The sequence below is a fragment of the Papaver somniferum genome, chromosome 9 (genome assembly GCF_003573695.1).
Source record: "Papaver somniferum cultivar HN1 chromosome 9, ASM357369v1, whole genome shotgun sequence".
Lineage (NCBI taxonomy): Eukaryota > Viridiplantae > Streptophyta > Magnoliopsida > Ranunculales > Papaveraceae > Papaver > Papaver somniferum.
Genome location: NC_039366.1, coordinates 5,443,666 through 5,460,596, shown reverse-complemented (window position 1 = coordinate 5,460,596; position 16,931 = coordinate 5,443,666). Strand labels below are relative to the sequence as shown.

Sequence of the window (16,931 nt, the reverse complement as noted above, 5' to 3'; positions counted from 1 at the left end):
GAGGATCCCCTTGCACTCTTATTTTCACACTATCCCACACGTTGAGAGACATTTTCTTAATCGAAATTAAATGGTAACGTATTTGAAGCTAATATTTTGGGGATATGCTCGTCTTACAAAGCTCTACTCCCCCACAAAAATGAACTTATTCTGGAATACCAAATTTCACCATATAGCAATCTTAATTCTAACGGTTGAGCATTATTCGACTTTCGACGGTCAATTTTCAAAACAGTAGACGGTGGAGTTATACATTTCGGAATGAGCTCATTTTTTGTGGTAGATATTTGTAAGACAAACATATCCCCAAAATATTAGCTTCAAATACATTATTGTTTAGTTTTGGTTAAAAGAAATGCCTACAAACCTGTGAGATAGTGTGAAAATAAGGGTGTGAGGGGATCCAATGAACAAGTTGAAAAAGCCATACCCAATCAAGTTGTATCTTTTTATGGGTTTTTTTCTAGTAAAGTATAAGGCTAATTATTTGAAGAAGCCCTGCAGGTTTTGATTGGGTATCACACCGGTGCATCAAAAACTGATAGCAAAAAGGATTAGAAACATGACCGTAGGCCCTACTTTTTTTAGGGGCGTTGACACCTTGGACCGAATCCCAACAACCACAATTATTTTTCCTTTTATTTGATTGAATAACCCATAATATCTTGTCCTCCAGGCTCACCGGTGGTAGAACATATCATGCATATACTATCACTAGGTTTATTTAATTAGAGTTTCTACTCGCCACACTATATGATGTGCGTCCATATCTTCCGCACATTTGAACCTGAATAAGTTTGCTGAAATTTCACCAACTAAAACCAGCGTTTCAAGCATATTTGTTGCTGAGAAGATCAAACTATCATTGATGATTAGTGGAGTCTCTAGTATAGTAATACTTTCCTAAATTCAGTTCAAAACCAATTTTTCCCGGAGCAAAAATGCCCCTCAACTAAGTAATATGAGTTTTTCGTATTTGAGTTTCCATTTTTTTCATTTTTATTTCATGAAAACAGGTATCCGAGAGAAGAAAAAAATCATAAAATTTGATCTCGTTGTTTCAACGAAAGTTTAATCTTCAAATCTAAGTATGATAATCAATCAATTATTGGATTCGTTTTGACAACCTAAATCGTCATCATCAGTTCCTTCTCTCGAAGACTAACTCAAAATTGATGAATTTTAGCAAATTAGTGTAGTTGCGAGAAATCTCACAACCACACCCTTAAAAGAATCTATGATATAATCTAAAAAACCATAATGAAATACTCAAGAACTTTTATTAAAATCTTAGAACAAGTACAGAGATATGAGAAAACCTTAACTTGGGAAGCAAATAACTTTATCTCTCCTAAATATCTCGTCTAAGCTCACCAAAAAGATTTCTCCTCTATACAATGGTAGTTGGTTCCTTTTGTAGGAGTTTACATAGTGGAGGACAACTAATAAAGACCCTATTTTCGGATCTGACGTGCGTCATAGTTGCTTGGACATTTATACTACCGCTCGGATTCTTCACTGCCGCATAGATCTTCACACTTTTATCATGACTTAGTGACATCATCCAATTCGTCATCCTGGATATATGATGTGCGTCTTTATTCGCGTAACACTAAATATATTAATTCGCGCAACTAATGAGTGGTATTTTGCACCCACATTTTGCATATTCTCCTATCGTTCTTTCAAGGAAGAAACGGTGAGAGAAATTTTAGTAAGTTATTTTTCCGCACCTACTCACTCTTTCATATTCCTTTTGATCGATTGTATTCCGAGATCTCGGCATGAGTATTCCCATGTGTTGACTTCACCACTTATCATTCGACACTTCCCTGTAGGATCTGACAACCGTCTCTTCGTATCTATCTTGTCATTAATGCGCCCGTAAAAAGAGATATCTCGGGAAAAGGAGATGTGATCCTTTATATAGTCCATCATCTTTTTATTCTTTCTCTCCTTTTTTCTATTCTCTTCAACTTTCATTGTTCAACTGTCTTTCAATTTCTGATTGATCATCATACTCTGTTTCGCGCTTTCTTTCTACCTTTGATTGTTTCTTATATCTCCTTCTTACCTTTTCTCGCTTGTGAGCCCCCTTTTTCACTATCATCTTCTTTTTGATCATCTTGATTAAATCCCTTTCATCTCTCATTCTCATTCTAAAAATGTCACTTAAACCCGACTGGAAGAATGTTAAAGAGTTCAAGAGACTAAAGGCTGAATTCGAGCACAGAGGCTTTAAATTATCCATTCCTCGTAGATCAGAATCTACTTCTTCTCTTAAGCCTAAATGGTTTTCGCTTGATCAATGGAACGATCAGAAAATCATTATTTCGCTCGGGCAACTTCTTGCTGGTCTTCCTATTCCCCTTTACAATCCTCAAATTCCACTATTTTACGAGCTTCTATCTCATGGGAAGTTTTCGCGTGGTATATTCCAACTGAGTGGTGACTGTATTAGGATAATGGTAAAATACGGCCGTCGTGCGGCGGGGAATCTATTTATCCATGGGATGTAAGGAATTCGAAACACACGCAGAAAGAAATCATCCCAGCAGAGTACACTGTCGAGAATTTCTTCCTCCATTATGAGGTTGGGATCATGAAGAATGAATCATCTCGATGGGTCATTCGCTTGAAGAGGGTGGATGGTTTCACAGAAGATCAAAGGATCATGCGAGATGTTGACTTTCATGATACCTCCAATAACACTTCCCGTAAATCAAAGGACGTTCTTTGGGGGGAGTACCCTATTATTTTGGAGGGTCCTTACGTCTCTGGTAAGGGCGCTGATGGTTCAACTCTTCCATTACCTACGAAGTTTGCCGCCTACAAACCTTGGGAGTTTAAATGGCCCGAGGAAATTGATGTGGTTCGTTATCTATAACTTTATCTTTCTACTTATCTTCAGTACTTTCTCTTATTATTTTCTCCGTGTTCAGATTGTTAAGGAGAACAAGAAGGCCAACAAAAATGCGTCTCAGGTACCATATTCGCACGATAATGAAGTAAGAAATACTCATTTAAACTTTAACAATATTGTTGCTTCTGTTTCTTATCTTTCATTTTGTGCGTAGGTGGTGACTGAAGACGCCGAAGGTCTCAATGATCAAGTTCCTCTCCCTAAAGGTGGCGGCGTTCCTTCAAAGGATAAAGGAAAAAAGCCTACCTCTAAAAAGAGAAAACTATCTTCTCCGGCTTCCCTAAATACTAACTCCTACGATGATGCATTACCTCTTCCTGATAACTCTGTATCAACATCTCATATGGCGCATTTGTCAAGTATTTTTTCCAACTCATTAGCTTCTGTTAATGATGAAGAACTAACTCGCACGTGCGATGTGATTGCTAAGATTTGTGATGCTCCCTCTTTGAGTCATTAGTCTGTGCAAGGAGTTTCATCTTCTTTAACTCCAAATTTCCAATTCGCGCTTGGGTCTTTGGTGAGTTTTCTTATTGTGCGTTAGTGTTTGCTTGGGTTTCATATTTTACTCATTTTTTCTCTTATCCCGTGTTGATATAGAATGCTCGTATATCCTATGCGGTCACCAATGATTTGCATAGGAAGGTTTGCCCTCTTGAGACTGAGAATCGGAAAGTCAATAATGAGATTTCCGCTTATAAGAACAAGGTAGTTGGTCTTCGTGGTATAAACGATCATCTAGTGGGTACGTATTTTTCGCTCCTCCTCATTTTGATATCTTCGCATTGCCTTCGTCTTCTTTTAATTGCTTGTGTTCGCAGAAATCTACAATTTGTGTGATGAAGCATCTAACCTCCCTGATGATGATGAGACTCTTCTTGAGCATCTTAAATTTTCTTTGAATAATTTCCCCCAATGATGGGTTAGAGTACATTATCCTGGACGATCTCCGTTCGAATATAAAATCCTTAATAGAGAACATAGGTCCATGCTATCAGTAAATAATGGTTTTAAACGGCGCCTCCGTGAAAATAAGGAGGAAATCAAGAGGCTTGAGGCGAAAAAGAATGCACTCCTTGCCAAAAAGGATCAAGCGATTTTTAAAGGTGCTAAATCTTTGAAGGAATTTCATGAAGTTCAGCTCCAAATTCAGATGGAGAGAGATCATGATATAAGTTAAAATGATGTTTTTCTCGCCCGTGAGAGTGAAATTCTCTCTCGTCTTCTTATAGAGAATGATGATGAGTTTGAATGGGATGCAAGGGTCATTGATAGGGCTAGAACTGATTTAGCTACAAATGTTAGCCTAAAGTCTGATCATGTCAAATTGGTTAGGACCATTATTTTTGAAAAAGAAGGTTGCCTATTATTCTTCTATAATGTTTTCTACTTTTGTGTTGTTTCTTGAATTTTATTTTCATGCGGCTTTAATACTTTATACGTACTGAAAAGAAGCTTCTTCAGGAGATAGAGAACTCGAAAACGGAGATGTCCACCAGAAATATAAATGCCGCAGACTTAAGAGAAAGTTGGTGGTCACTGTTTCCAATTTGAATAAGGATGTGCTCCGTGTTCGTGATGCAACGGTTAAGAAGAATACGGTGGAGATTTGTATTGATCATAATATTCCTGTACCAGATTATGACTTTGCTGAAATCTCTGCTAATGAAGAAGATTCTGAAATATCTGTTAGTGAAGCAGAGTATGAGGAGTGTGAAGAAACTGAAGATGAAAATAGTGGTAATTTTGAAGTTGAAGAAAAAGGTGAAGATGATATGGGCGGGAAATAGCCACATTTTCTGAAATCTGTTTTGCTTTCTTTCTCTCCGCTTGTAAAGTCCTCATCTACTCTTTGTGTTATTCTCTCCTTATTTTTCCCTTGTACACTGGTTACCCTGTGACTTTTGAGAATTGAATGTATATTATTTTTCTTCAATGTATAATCCTTTTTATGCTTTTATTCTTGCGTATTTTAATCCTGCAATTTGTCATTAATCGAAAGCAAAGTGTTTTTCCAGAAATGATAATATATAACATATGTGTTAATAATAACATATAACATATGCGTTAATAATAATGTATAATGAATAACATATGCGTGAGTCTATCATATGGGGGCGAGTAACACTTCGTTATATTCTTGCATTCCCATTCTTGCCTCTGTTAGTCGTCGCAAGATGATTGGTTCGTGCATATGTTATTTAGTACCATGTATGTATTCACATACATTTATGGGAATGGATATGTGTATGTTATTTATAAAGCTACCATATATGCGTAAATCTATCATATGCATTATTTTATTATGCGGTAATCTATCATCTATGCATTCGTATACATCTGTCATACAGCGAAATTATTTAGTATCATATATGGAATATATTTTGTATCTTGAGAATATTTTCGATTTTGGAAATTCCTTGGTGTCCAAACTTCCTTGGTCTATAAATATGAAAGTTTTTAGTTCGAGCAAACTAATCCCCGTGACAACAAACTGTCTCAGTTGTGTTGCTACTGGTGAAGCCGCCTATTTGGAGAGGAGAGTAACCTAATTAGGAGAAATCTCTTACGGTTTATCTTTGGGATTGAGAAGCTATATTAGTACCGTTGATGGGAAACTAGATGATTGCGGTTTATCTTTTGTTTTCGATTGATTTGATTGACCAACGGTGGTTGAACTTTGATTGCACCTAGTTTATTTATGTTTTACAATATTCTCTTCTGATATAAGATTCACTCAAACTATATCGAAGTTTCGACGGGGATCTTTAGACTGTTTGTGGATCTAAAGACGTCTTGTGATAATCCATTATTATGAGACTCCGTTCTGTGCGTGATTGACCACAATAGATTCAAGTTGATTGTGTGCAGGTGTTTATTGAAGATCTAAGGATATTTGAAGAAAAAGAAGACTTTGAAGATTTCTGATTTGGGTTCATAATCTTTGGTGTGCACAATACTTGTTTCGGTAAAAGAGGATCCAACTATTATCGGTTTATCCTTGTGGTAGATTAGATTGATTAGTTGTGTAGATTGACATCAATATAATTCTTTGTGATTAAAAGTATTGATTGCAAAATCTTAACAGTTACCTTTGGTAGTTGATGATAAGATAGATCTAAGAACCTGACGAAGGAGTTTATTGAGATAAACAGAAGAGCCTTTGTCGAACTCATATCACTTGGATGAAGAGATCTGATACCAAACAAATTTGTTGTTCCTTTACTGTTTGGAATACGAACCAAAAGAATTGTTCCAAGTACGTGACTTATTACAGGTCGGAGGCGTGGGAATACAAACAGAACTAGGTGAACTATAGGTTTAGTTGCTTGGTCTCAATTATACGAAGTTGGTTTGATTTTGTATAGCGGCTTAGTCTTGAGAGTATTCAATTCTGGACAAGGTCCCGGGGTTTTTCTGCATTTGCGGTTTCCTCGTTAACAAAATCTGGTTGTATCATTTACTTTTATTTTCCGCAATTATAATTGTTGTTATTATAATTTAAAGTAAATTACACAAACGTTATTTCATATTTACTTGATAGTAATCTTATTTGTGTTTGGTTAAGTCCGAACCATTTATCAAGTAAACATACTTCGTTGTTGCGTTGTCTCGATATTGTATCCATAGTCAATCACACAAGTTATATTGTTGTCGTATTATCTCGATCTCGTATCCATAGACGATCACAAGAAGTGTGAACCGATTTGTTGTATTGTCTCGACTCAGTCCATAGACAATCACTTTCGGAGAAAGGACTTATAGGTGGAAAAGTTTTAGTTTGAGGTATATTTGGGTACCATCGTCTTTTCAAGTTGTTTTCGCGGCATGTTATTCCTCTGCCGATATGTCTTATGCTTACGAGACCACACCCTAAGTGGGGTTTCTTGAGGACCGAGTGCATCATAGTCATGACTTTCCAAGAGAGGCCAGGTACGCTCCAGACGCCCCAGGTACTCTTGACTCAACCGTGTACCCCGGCGCCCTGAACGATTTTATGCACTCCTAAGGAGAGAACTTCTTACCTTAATCTTTCGACTAAGGCGCTATGTTGGATGGGCTTTTATTTCACCCCAAATCTCCATGACTCAGGTTCCAGGGTCGATGTAGCTTTCCTCGGAGTCATGCTAACCAGGTTTTCCCCAATTATAACGCGCGTTAGATCTTATTATTGCCTCTTGCTATTACGCGAACTAGGGTGCACACCACAATTAGATGCCTAGCCTCCCTAGTTAGAGGTTTTACTTATGTTGCCTTCTATTAAGGTCTTATATTTTTGTCTTTTTCTTATATGAAATTTTTGATATATGTAAAGAATAAATTTTTTTCATTTTCATTCATACTCTTGGTTAGTACAATGCTGATGTCTTCTTTCTTTATTTATTCACTTATATAATAACTACTTATTGTAAATAACTTTTCAACCTTTTCATTTCCTTCATTCGTTATACTTCATTAGGTTCGCATACTGACCATTTCTTCTGCTATATTTAGATTTCCGCATGTATCGTACTTCTTCAAATATACTTGGTTCCAAAGTTGGTTAAGTTTTCCTTCCTCGTTTTACTACAACAAATTCAGGTTTTTAGAAACTCAGATTCGCAGCACAAATGTAATTGTTGCGAATTTTCAGTTGCAAATTGTTGTTGCTAAATTTTCGCAATAGCCTATTGATGTTGCAAGTTTCGCAACTGCTATCATTCTGTTGCTACTCGCAACTGTATAATTTCATGCATGCCAAAATAGCGTGTGTCGGGAAACACTTTTATTACTATTATTTCACGCATGCCAATTTCGCGTGTGTTATATGGGTTTATCTTTGGAAATTTTTTGTGAAAACTACGGACAAGCCCATTTTCCAGATTTTTTCCACTGTGAAACCCACGCCCAGAAAAACTCAGGCGCGCACCCATTTTCCGTGAGAAAATTTCTCACAAACCCAGAATTTGCAAAATTATGTTCCGGTCTATTTTTCTCTTCTCTTATTTCTCTCGTTTTCTACTGTTCTTCCCGTCTCTCTGTTGACCTCAATTCAAAGGAATTGAGCTTGATTTTGTGTGAATAATCTCTAGGAAATTTAGTAGCTTGATGAATCGAGGGAGAAGGTGATGGTGCTGAAGTCGATTGAGCTCTGGAAGAAGAAGAAAAGGGTAAGCTAAAAGGGTAATGAAATTGAAGTTAGGTCATGAAATTAGGGCTTCGTCTTGCAGTGGATGTTTGAGCTCATGCCATGGAATTGCAAAGAAGAATAGGGAGAAAGAAGGGTTTCGGTGAGTTCAATCTGAGACAGAAAAGTGTGAATCGTTGTTGAATCGAGAAGAAAATCTGGTGGTGATTTGAATCGTGGAAGAACAAGTTTCTGCTTCCATGGTACAATTGGGATTGATGGTTGACCGACTTTTGCTATTGGCTCTGTTTACGACTTGTTACGTTTAATCATCCTCTGTTGAAAGTGAAATACTCATAATTTTTGTTGAATTCTAACACATATCGACTTGAATTAATCGATTAGGGGGACCAAGCTTCAATCATAGGAGGTGCCATAGATTTTATGAAAGAACTTGAGCAATTGTTACACTCTCTCGAGGCTAAGAAGAGAACGAGAACGTCTTCAAAGGGTGAGGATAACAATGAGAAGGTTGGTGCCGAAGAGAGGAGGAACAAAAACTGCGGTATTCATTCCTCATTGGCTCCATTTCTTGGGTTCTTCTCAGCGCCCCAGTACACCTCTTACTCATCATCTTTGTTTCTTAAAAATGATGCTGGGAGAGAAGATGAGGAGGAAGAGGAGGAGGTGATTAATGAGGATGAATTGAGGATGATGAGCTCTAATAACATCAAGCACAGTAATAGTAATGAGAACGATTACTACTCTTTGTCATTTTTATCGCCATCGTCTTGGTTGGGCGTGGACATTGAAGTTGTAGTGGTTCAACACATGTGAACCGGAAAATTCACATTATGTGGTCCAAATTTTCAGCAGTACCAACAACCAGTTACATATGATTAGCTAATTGACTATATGTTATTATTATTACTGGTTAACTCACTGCAAAGACATGACTTGCTGCCAGGCTTTATGGAAAAATGGAGCACATTAACGGCCACTGCTTACCAATCTTCTCGTAGGACTGCTGCTAACCAGGTGAAAGAGTAGGGGAGAATATGGTGGAAGCTGAGCACTGCTGATACCCATGTAGGGGATGATAGGACGATTTTTTTTCTTTTTCATTTCTGAGTGTAGAAAAACAGCCTTTAATTCCAGGAAAAAAGTTGTGATGCTGCTTCTGCAGGAAAGACAAATGTGGAGCTGTAGCCTGTAGGTCACAAAAAGGATGCCCACTCTGTTAAAGTAGTCAGTGTAGTTGACCTTATTTTCTTAAAGGTCGGCACTCATCTGTAAATCATGATTTTTATCTCTTTTTCTTAACAATCGTGTTTGTTTTCTTCGTTGTCTTAACCTTCCTTTCATTGGTTTTACCAGATTTCGGGAAAATAGAAAAAATAATGAGTAAAGTAAGAAAATGGAGGTGTGAATAGTGATGCATAACAGGTCATGCATCTACAAAATTTGTTGCATAAGTTGTTATGAATTCTCAAAATTGGTTGCATAACATGTTCTGCAACTTTTTTTTTTTGCATAACTTGTTATGCAGTCCATAAAACGGTTGCATAACACGTTATGCAACTACTTTTTTCTCAGTATTGAAAGTAACAAAAAATATGGTAGCATAACTTGTCATGCACCTACAATAATACTACATAACTTGTTATGCAGTCCTGAAAAATGGATGCATAACCTGTTATGCATCCGAAAATATGACTGCATAATGCATTATGCATCGAGAAAATTGTTGCACAATGTTTTATGCATCGAGAAAATAGATGCATAACCTGATATGCATCCGTAAATATGGATGCATACTGCATTATGCATTAAATTTTATGTACGCACTAAAATCAACCAAAACAATGGTTACATAACTTGTGTTTAGATGCATAACTTTGTTATGCAGTCGAGAAAATGGTTGCATAATTCGTTATGCATCTGCATAATGTGTTATGCATCGTTTTTGGTGACTGCAAAATGGTTATGTAGTCAGTTTTCGAAATTTTGCCTAAAATGAAGATCACCTCCGATAGTTTCGTGAAAAACAAAAATTTGATGTTGTTGTTTGTACTCGTTGCGTAGCTCTTTTAAAAAGATTTCCAACGATACAAAATTTGTAAAATTTCAAGGCGCGGATTTTTAGATACGTTATATCCAAGTTGTGTTGCCAATTATACTCCTGATGCATAACCCGTCATGCGTAGGGCTGAACATGGTTTCGGTTTTCCGTTGGAATCGGACCGAACCAAACCGATTAGGAAGAAACTGAACCAAACCATTTACTAGTGGATTGGTTATGGTGTAGAAAGTGGAAATTTGTTTTGGTTTGGTTTGACCTCTAAAACCGAACCAAAAACCATTGGAAAACCGATTAATTTTTATACTTAGTTTCCATCGTTGATTTACAAGTATTAGATTTTATCCATGGATTTGGAGGATAAATAGAAACCCCAAATCTAATATTTCTGTATGATATTTTCTTCTTTCTCTTTCTCATTCTCTCAGTCGCCTCCCTTGTCCACCCTCAACTATGGCAGTTACTGCTGCTACTGGAATTTCTTCTTCCCGTCTTCCTTCTTTCTTAAACATTTGAACTGTCAGTTTCAGGAAACTGACATAATTATCAGTTAACCGAAAACCACTGGGAAAAACCGAAACCGGCTGGAACCATTTGGAAACCGAACCAATGGTTAATTGTTTGGTTTGGTTTAGATTTTTAGAAACCGATAGTATTGGTTTCGGTTTTGGTTTGGCTAGAAACCGAACCAAAACCGACCATGAACAGCCCTAGTCATGCGGATGCATAATCCGTCATGCAGATATTTTTAATAATTTCATATAATTATGGATGTCACCGTAAATAAAATTAATTGTGGGCCTGATAATGAAAATATCATTTTTTTTTTTAGCCTGCGCCTAAGTTTCCCAAATTTTTTTCAGTTTCATTTCAACCACAAACCCAGTCCTCTCTCTCTATCGCACAGCCGATCTGTAGAAAAAATTATCCCGGCATGAAACTCTTCCGCCATTGAAACCAGAAGAAGTAATGATGCTATTTATTTGGTTAAATCGATTAATTATGCTATTTATTTGTGTATTTTGGTAGATTGATAGTTAGATTTTTGTTTCTATGTTTGTTGATGGGTTGTTTTATGCTATTTTTGCAGTTGGAAGCACCGATCTGGAGTTTTAGGTCATCTTTCACAAGGAGTGTGTTCATCGTCTTTTCCTAGTTTTCTATTTTGAGTTTAATTTTATGTTTGTTGGTAGTTAGGGTTTGATTTTATGTTTGTTGGTAGTTAGGGTTTGGTTTTCACAAGGGATTTTTTGTGCAATTTCTGCAGGTGGACATTTAATCTGAGATTTCACAAGGAGTTACTGCAGCTACTAGTGCTAATCAGGTATGGTATCTTCTTTATCTAGTTTTCTGTTTTGGATTTCAACTTAGGTCAGTTTAGATACTGTGAGAATTGGGTTTGTGTAATTTTTCGAATTTGAATGAGTGTGGAGCTAAGAAATAAAGATAAACTTCATTTATATTCTCCTATGTTTTTTTTTTCTTATACCCAAAACCTATATTTCAGTGAATTACATTTTTACTGCTTTAATTTGTTGTATTTAGCTTGTGATTTGGATAACTATAATCCGTTGATCATTGATGTTTGAGAGGGATGTATGCATGTTGGCTTATCATCACTTGCATTTATAAGATTTCTTGTTGACCCACGCTTTTGTCATATTTTTGTTGTGTATACATATCGTTGGGATCTAATGCAAAGTCGTTATATAGCCGTATGGATTCTTGATTATGTTAAAAGAAGGTCTATCTTTGTTTTTGGTGTATGAGACTGTCTGCAAGCTCCTTTTTCTATCTAATTTTTTGGTGCATGGAAGTCTCCTTTCTTTCTGTATATATTGGTGTCGACCATGCCTTACCATGCCTTCATTTCTAGTTTGTTGCATTTTGCTTTGTATACTGAATTGTTTGGTTTTTTGAACTTTTAAGCTGAATAATTGCAGTTTCTATGGAGAAGGTGTTGAAGATTGTTTACCAACCGCAAGCAATCTTCCGTATTCATCCAGTCAATGGCTGTTCTGCCACTATTGCCAGTATGGGATCGGTCGTCTATTTATTGTAATTTCTTCTATATATTAGGTTTCTAGAAAAAAAATTCCCTTAATCTCAGATGCTCAAATTGAGTACTTTTATGGAGTTATTGATAATATTTATTTTATACCCTTTTCCCCTGCTGCAGATATTTTATACCCTTTTCCCCTGATCCATCACTATTGATTCTGTTCTGTTGTTTTGTGCAGATACTGTAAGAGGGCGAAAGTTGCTTTCAAATAGTTAAATCAAACACGTCATGTCATTGAATTAGACGAACGAGGTATGTATGCATACTACCTTCAGTTCTGTTCTCAAGATTTAGATGGTATGCTAATGGTATTTTATACTCATATGTCCATCCCAATTCTATGGTGTCTAGTTCTGTAATATGGTGTTGTTTTTGTTTTCTCGATTCTCATCACAGCATGGCGGGTTTCTAAGATTGAGATTTAATAATTTAAAATGGAGTTGAACAAGCAGAAATGCATCTAGGTACATTATATGAGTAGAAAAAGACAAACATATGGATTGTTCCATTTGTGTACAAAAGACATATATCAGCAGCAACGGTCTTCTGTATGTACGACTTTGTCCCATTCACAACAATAGTGTACTATATGCATTGGTGTTAATACAAAATGAAAAGGATATGTTTTTGATGAGTTTTTACTCTGGATGGGTAAGTTTATTCTGTCTCTGAAGATTTGATTTTGTATGTGTTTGTGTAGCTAAAAGTTCTTTGATAGACGATAGTCGACCGTGATGGAAGAAGTAAAGTGAAGATCTGCTTGTGGTTTGCTTTGGCGAGATGTTGATTGATTTTGTTCCCACTGTGGGTGGAGTTTCACTTGCAGAAGCACCAGCATTTAAGAAAGCACCAGGTGGAGCTCCTACTAATATTGCTGTTGGAATAGCAAGGCCTGGAGGTTCAGCAGCATTTTTGTTGGAAAGGTAGGTGCATATAAGGTCCCTCTAATATTGGTTGAAGCTACTTTTGTCTGATTCTCTTTTCACTAACTCTTAAACTGATTCCTACGTTTAATCTCAGGTTGGGGATGATAAGTTTGGACACATGTTTTCCGACATCTTGAAGCAAAACAATGTGGATAATTCTGGAGTCTGTTTTGACTCCAAAGCAAGAACTGCATTGGCATTTGTGATACTGAGAGCTGATGGTGAAAGCGAGTTTATGTTTTTCCGCAATCCAAGTGCAGATATGCTTCTCTGTGAATCAGAACTTAATAAAGACCTTCTGAAAAAGGTATAAAACTTAAGCCCAGTAATGGTGCTTGAAATTGTCTAATCATAGATTTTGGTTGTTTTCTGCTTCACATTACCCGAAACTATTTCTGTTTGATGCAACTCCAACTATTTCGTCACTAAGTATTTTGTTTTTCATAGAACTTTGTACAGGCATCCGTCTTTCACTATGGCTCTGTGAGTTTGATTGAGGAACCATGCAGGTCAACACAACTTGCTGTTATGAAGATAGCTCAGAAGGCTGGTTGTATCCTCTCTTACGATCCAACTTTGGGCATCACCTCAGGCTGCTAAGAAATAAATGATAAGCATTTGGGACCAAGCAGATATCATTAAGACATCGTTGGTCAAACTCTTACTATTGTGACTACTCAAGATTTTAGTAAATTATTAATAACTATGGTTTGTACTTGTGCTGCAGGGTTGTCGCATATGCGTTAATATCAGATGCTTCATTTAGGTTACAAATAGGTTTCTCTTCTTGAAATCTAGGTTGTCCCTTGACGCAGAAAATTGTATCTTGTACACTCACTATGCTTCTGAAACTAAGTCGGAATCTTTGTGAATTCTGGAGAAAACCAAGTTGTTTCCTTCTCTTTTCTTTCATGTATAATTGACATCATTATCAATATAAATGGTGCAGAATGTGATTGGTTTGATATTTTGGTTGCTTGATTGATGAATCAGGGTCATGGGGTATCTGCAGGGAATTTTGACCAGGTCAGTAAAGGCCGACCTTTTTTTTCATGTTGCCAAAATTTGGCAACAGCAAATCTGTTGCGAAAATTGCTGCGACCAAAAATTCGCATCAGCTAGATTTCCGTTGCGAATATTCGTTAACCACGTTTCCCAACTGCTTGCTGCAATTGCAAGCCCGATTTGCAACAGAGAAAAGCAGTTGCGAATGTCCATTTTTGGTGTAGTCTCTCCATCAATTCGTACATGCCATTTCCAATGACCTTCTTAACGATGTAAGGCCCATCCCATGCGTTCTTCTTTATTCATTTTCATTTTTCTGACAGGGAGGTGTTTGTCTTAATACTAGCTCTCCCACCTGGAATTCATTCTTTTTGACCACTTGTTATTTTCATTTTCTTGTGCGGAGGTTGTCGCCTAAACAAATTTCTTTGTTATTTCTCCACCCTTGTTCACAACATCAACCATTAATCTTTCACTTCGCTTGCCTTCTTGTATCTCTTTTTTCCAGTCTCTTCGCTTATTCGCGCGTTCTTGACTTTTGTCGACATCAATCTCATGAAAGTTTCTTCCCTCGTTTGGATCTCCTCTTATTACCCCGACTCCTTGAGGTAAGGGAAATTTGATGCATTGATGTAAAGTTGAAGCCACTCCAAGGATGCAATGTAACCATGGTCTTCCTATTAAGGCATTGTATGGAGACTCTACATCAACCACGCAGAATACCATGTCTGTGGTTATGGTCTTGAGTGGGATCCGAATCATTATCTCTCCTTTCGGCTTATTGACTGATCCTATGAAACCATAAATCTTGTACGTTGAAGGGATGAGGTCATCATCTCTGCCTCCCATAGTCTTGTAAGTACGGTAAAACAATATATCAATTGAGCTGTCAGGATCTAATAATATCCTGTTTATTGCCCATGCGTCTGCGTCATTATCGTCTTCTTCATCAGTCTTCACCTTTGGCTTGATCTCCAGTTTGAAAACTAATGGACTCTCATGCAATTCTCCATCTCCTGGTACTTCTTCTATGCTGAAGGAGATAGGTTGCTTCTGGCAATCTTTCAATGGTGATATCTTTTCCAAATTAAATATCTCGTTCCCATCATTGTCTCTTGCATAAACTCGACTTAAGACATTGTTGTGGAAGTCTAATATGCTTCTAAATGAGTGTCTTATGGAGTTACATTATAAATTCTTTGCCTTCGCTCCTACTTCAATCAAGTATGTCTTCTTTCCTGCTTCCACTCTTGGTGCCTTCCCTTCTGGTGGTGGTGGTGAATTATGTTGTTGTGGAACCAGAAAGTGGTTTAACTTCCCTTGGTCAATCATTCTTAATATTATTTTCTCACATTTCAACAGTTACTAGTGGTGTGACCGTGAAAACGATGATAAGCACAAAATTTTGTGCTTCTTCTCCCCGGTGGTGGTTTATGACCCATATTTGGTGGTTCTGGTATGTTTTCCATTAAGATTACCGCTTCCCCAATTTTGTATACTGTGGTATTTAGACGCGACATCTTTATTTCTTTCCAGACTGTTCTATTTCCTCCTGGGCCTTGATTATAGTATCTATTTTTTCCTCCAGAGCCTTCTGTTTGATTATCTAGCATTTGAATATTGTTATTACCTGTATTGTTATTGTATTGTCTTTCTTTGTACTCCCTTTCATACATTTCTTGATCTCTACTACTCATGGCTACTTGCTTTTGTTTATCTTCTATTACCAGCTTTTCTTGACTCCCTTGGGATGTACTTGCAACTGCATTTGTTGTGTTTGGAAGCAGGCTTGCGTTTCCTTCTTTTGCATTTGTAATCGCAACTGGATAAGACACCATTTCTCTTTGCTTTTCCTTGAGTGCGATATACTCTTCTTGGTACTCGCGTAGGTATGTCGTTGTGATGGTATCTTTTATCCTGAATATCTGCGTATACAACAAATCTGTTGGAAAAAGTGCGTTAATAAAAGCTAGTATGAGATTCCTCTCATCTACTCTTCCAGCAATTTCACTACACATGATCCTCCAACGCGTGGTTAAGTTGCGTAAGCCTTCATTGATCCTTCTTCGCAAGCTAAATACCTTCTCTATACCTGGTCGTAACATGTTGTTGCTCATATATGATCCTAAGAATATGGTATGTAGATGATTGAATGATGTTATTGCTCCTTTGGGCAATCCCTCAAACCATTGTAAAGCTTCTCCTGTTAGACTGGAGGGGAACTACTTGCATAATACTACATCATTATCTTCCCATTGTAACAGAGATCTGCTGTACGCCTTTATATGTTGCACTGCACATGTTGTTCAAACAAAAATGTTAGTAAATACAGGTAAGGTGCATTTAGTTGGTACTCCTGCCATTTGTATTTTTCTTGCGAATGGCGTTTTCCCCGCTTCTTCTATTACTTCATGTAATTGTCGCTTACCTCCATCCCTCCAAGTTGTCATCATTGCTCTTACTTTCGCTAATTCTCTTAAGATTTCTTCATTCACTGTGTGATCTGCATCTTGCGGTAGCCTTGATTCCCTTAGTCTGTTGTCACGCCTATTTTGACGCATAGCCTCTTGTAGCTCGCTCTTCTTCCTCCTCTCTTCTCCGTCTTCTTCTTCTTCTTCGTCTATCTCTTTCATTCATTTCATGTCTTGCATTGATCTGAGCGTCAATGTTGCTTTTCTCTTCTTCTTCGCACTCTCGTTGATTTCACAATATTTATCTACCATGTAATATCGTTCTCCCTTGTTCTTCATCGGTTTTGTCTTCCTGAGCATGATGGACTCGGTTATGTTCACCATGCCGCTCATTGCGGTTGCCTCTGCAGTTTTCTT

The 16,931-nt window shown here is 37.2% G+C and overlaps 1 long non-coding RNA gene across 1 annotated transcript; it reads left to right on the top strand.

Annotated features, from left to right (window-relative positions):
* The first annotated feature begins 10,995 nt into the window (after positions 1 to 10,995).
* On the top strand, positions 10,996 to 13,972 carry LOC113308543. Its single transcript, XR_003339899.1, has 7 exons — positions 10,996 to 11,076; positions 11,201 to 11,434; positions 12,054 to 12,143; positions 12,351 to 12,424; positions 12,873 to 13,095; positions 13,193 to 13,405; positions 13,546 to 13,972. It is a non-coding gene; the product is annotated as an uncharacterized LOC113308543 (long non-coding RNA).
* Positions 13,973 to 16,931: the final 2,959 nt, after the last annotated feature.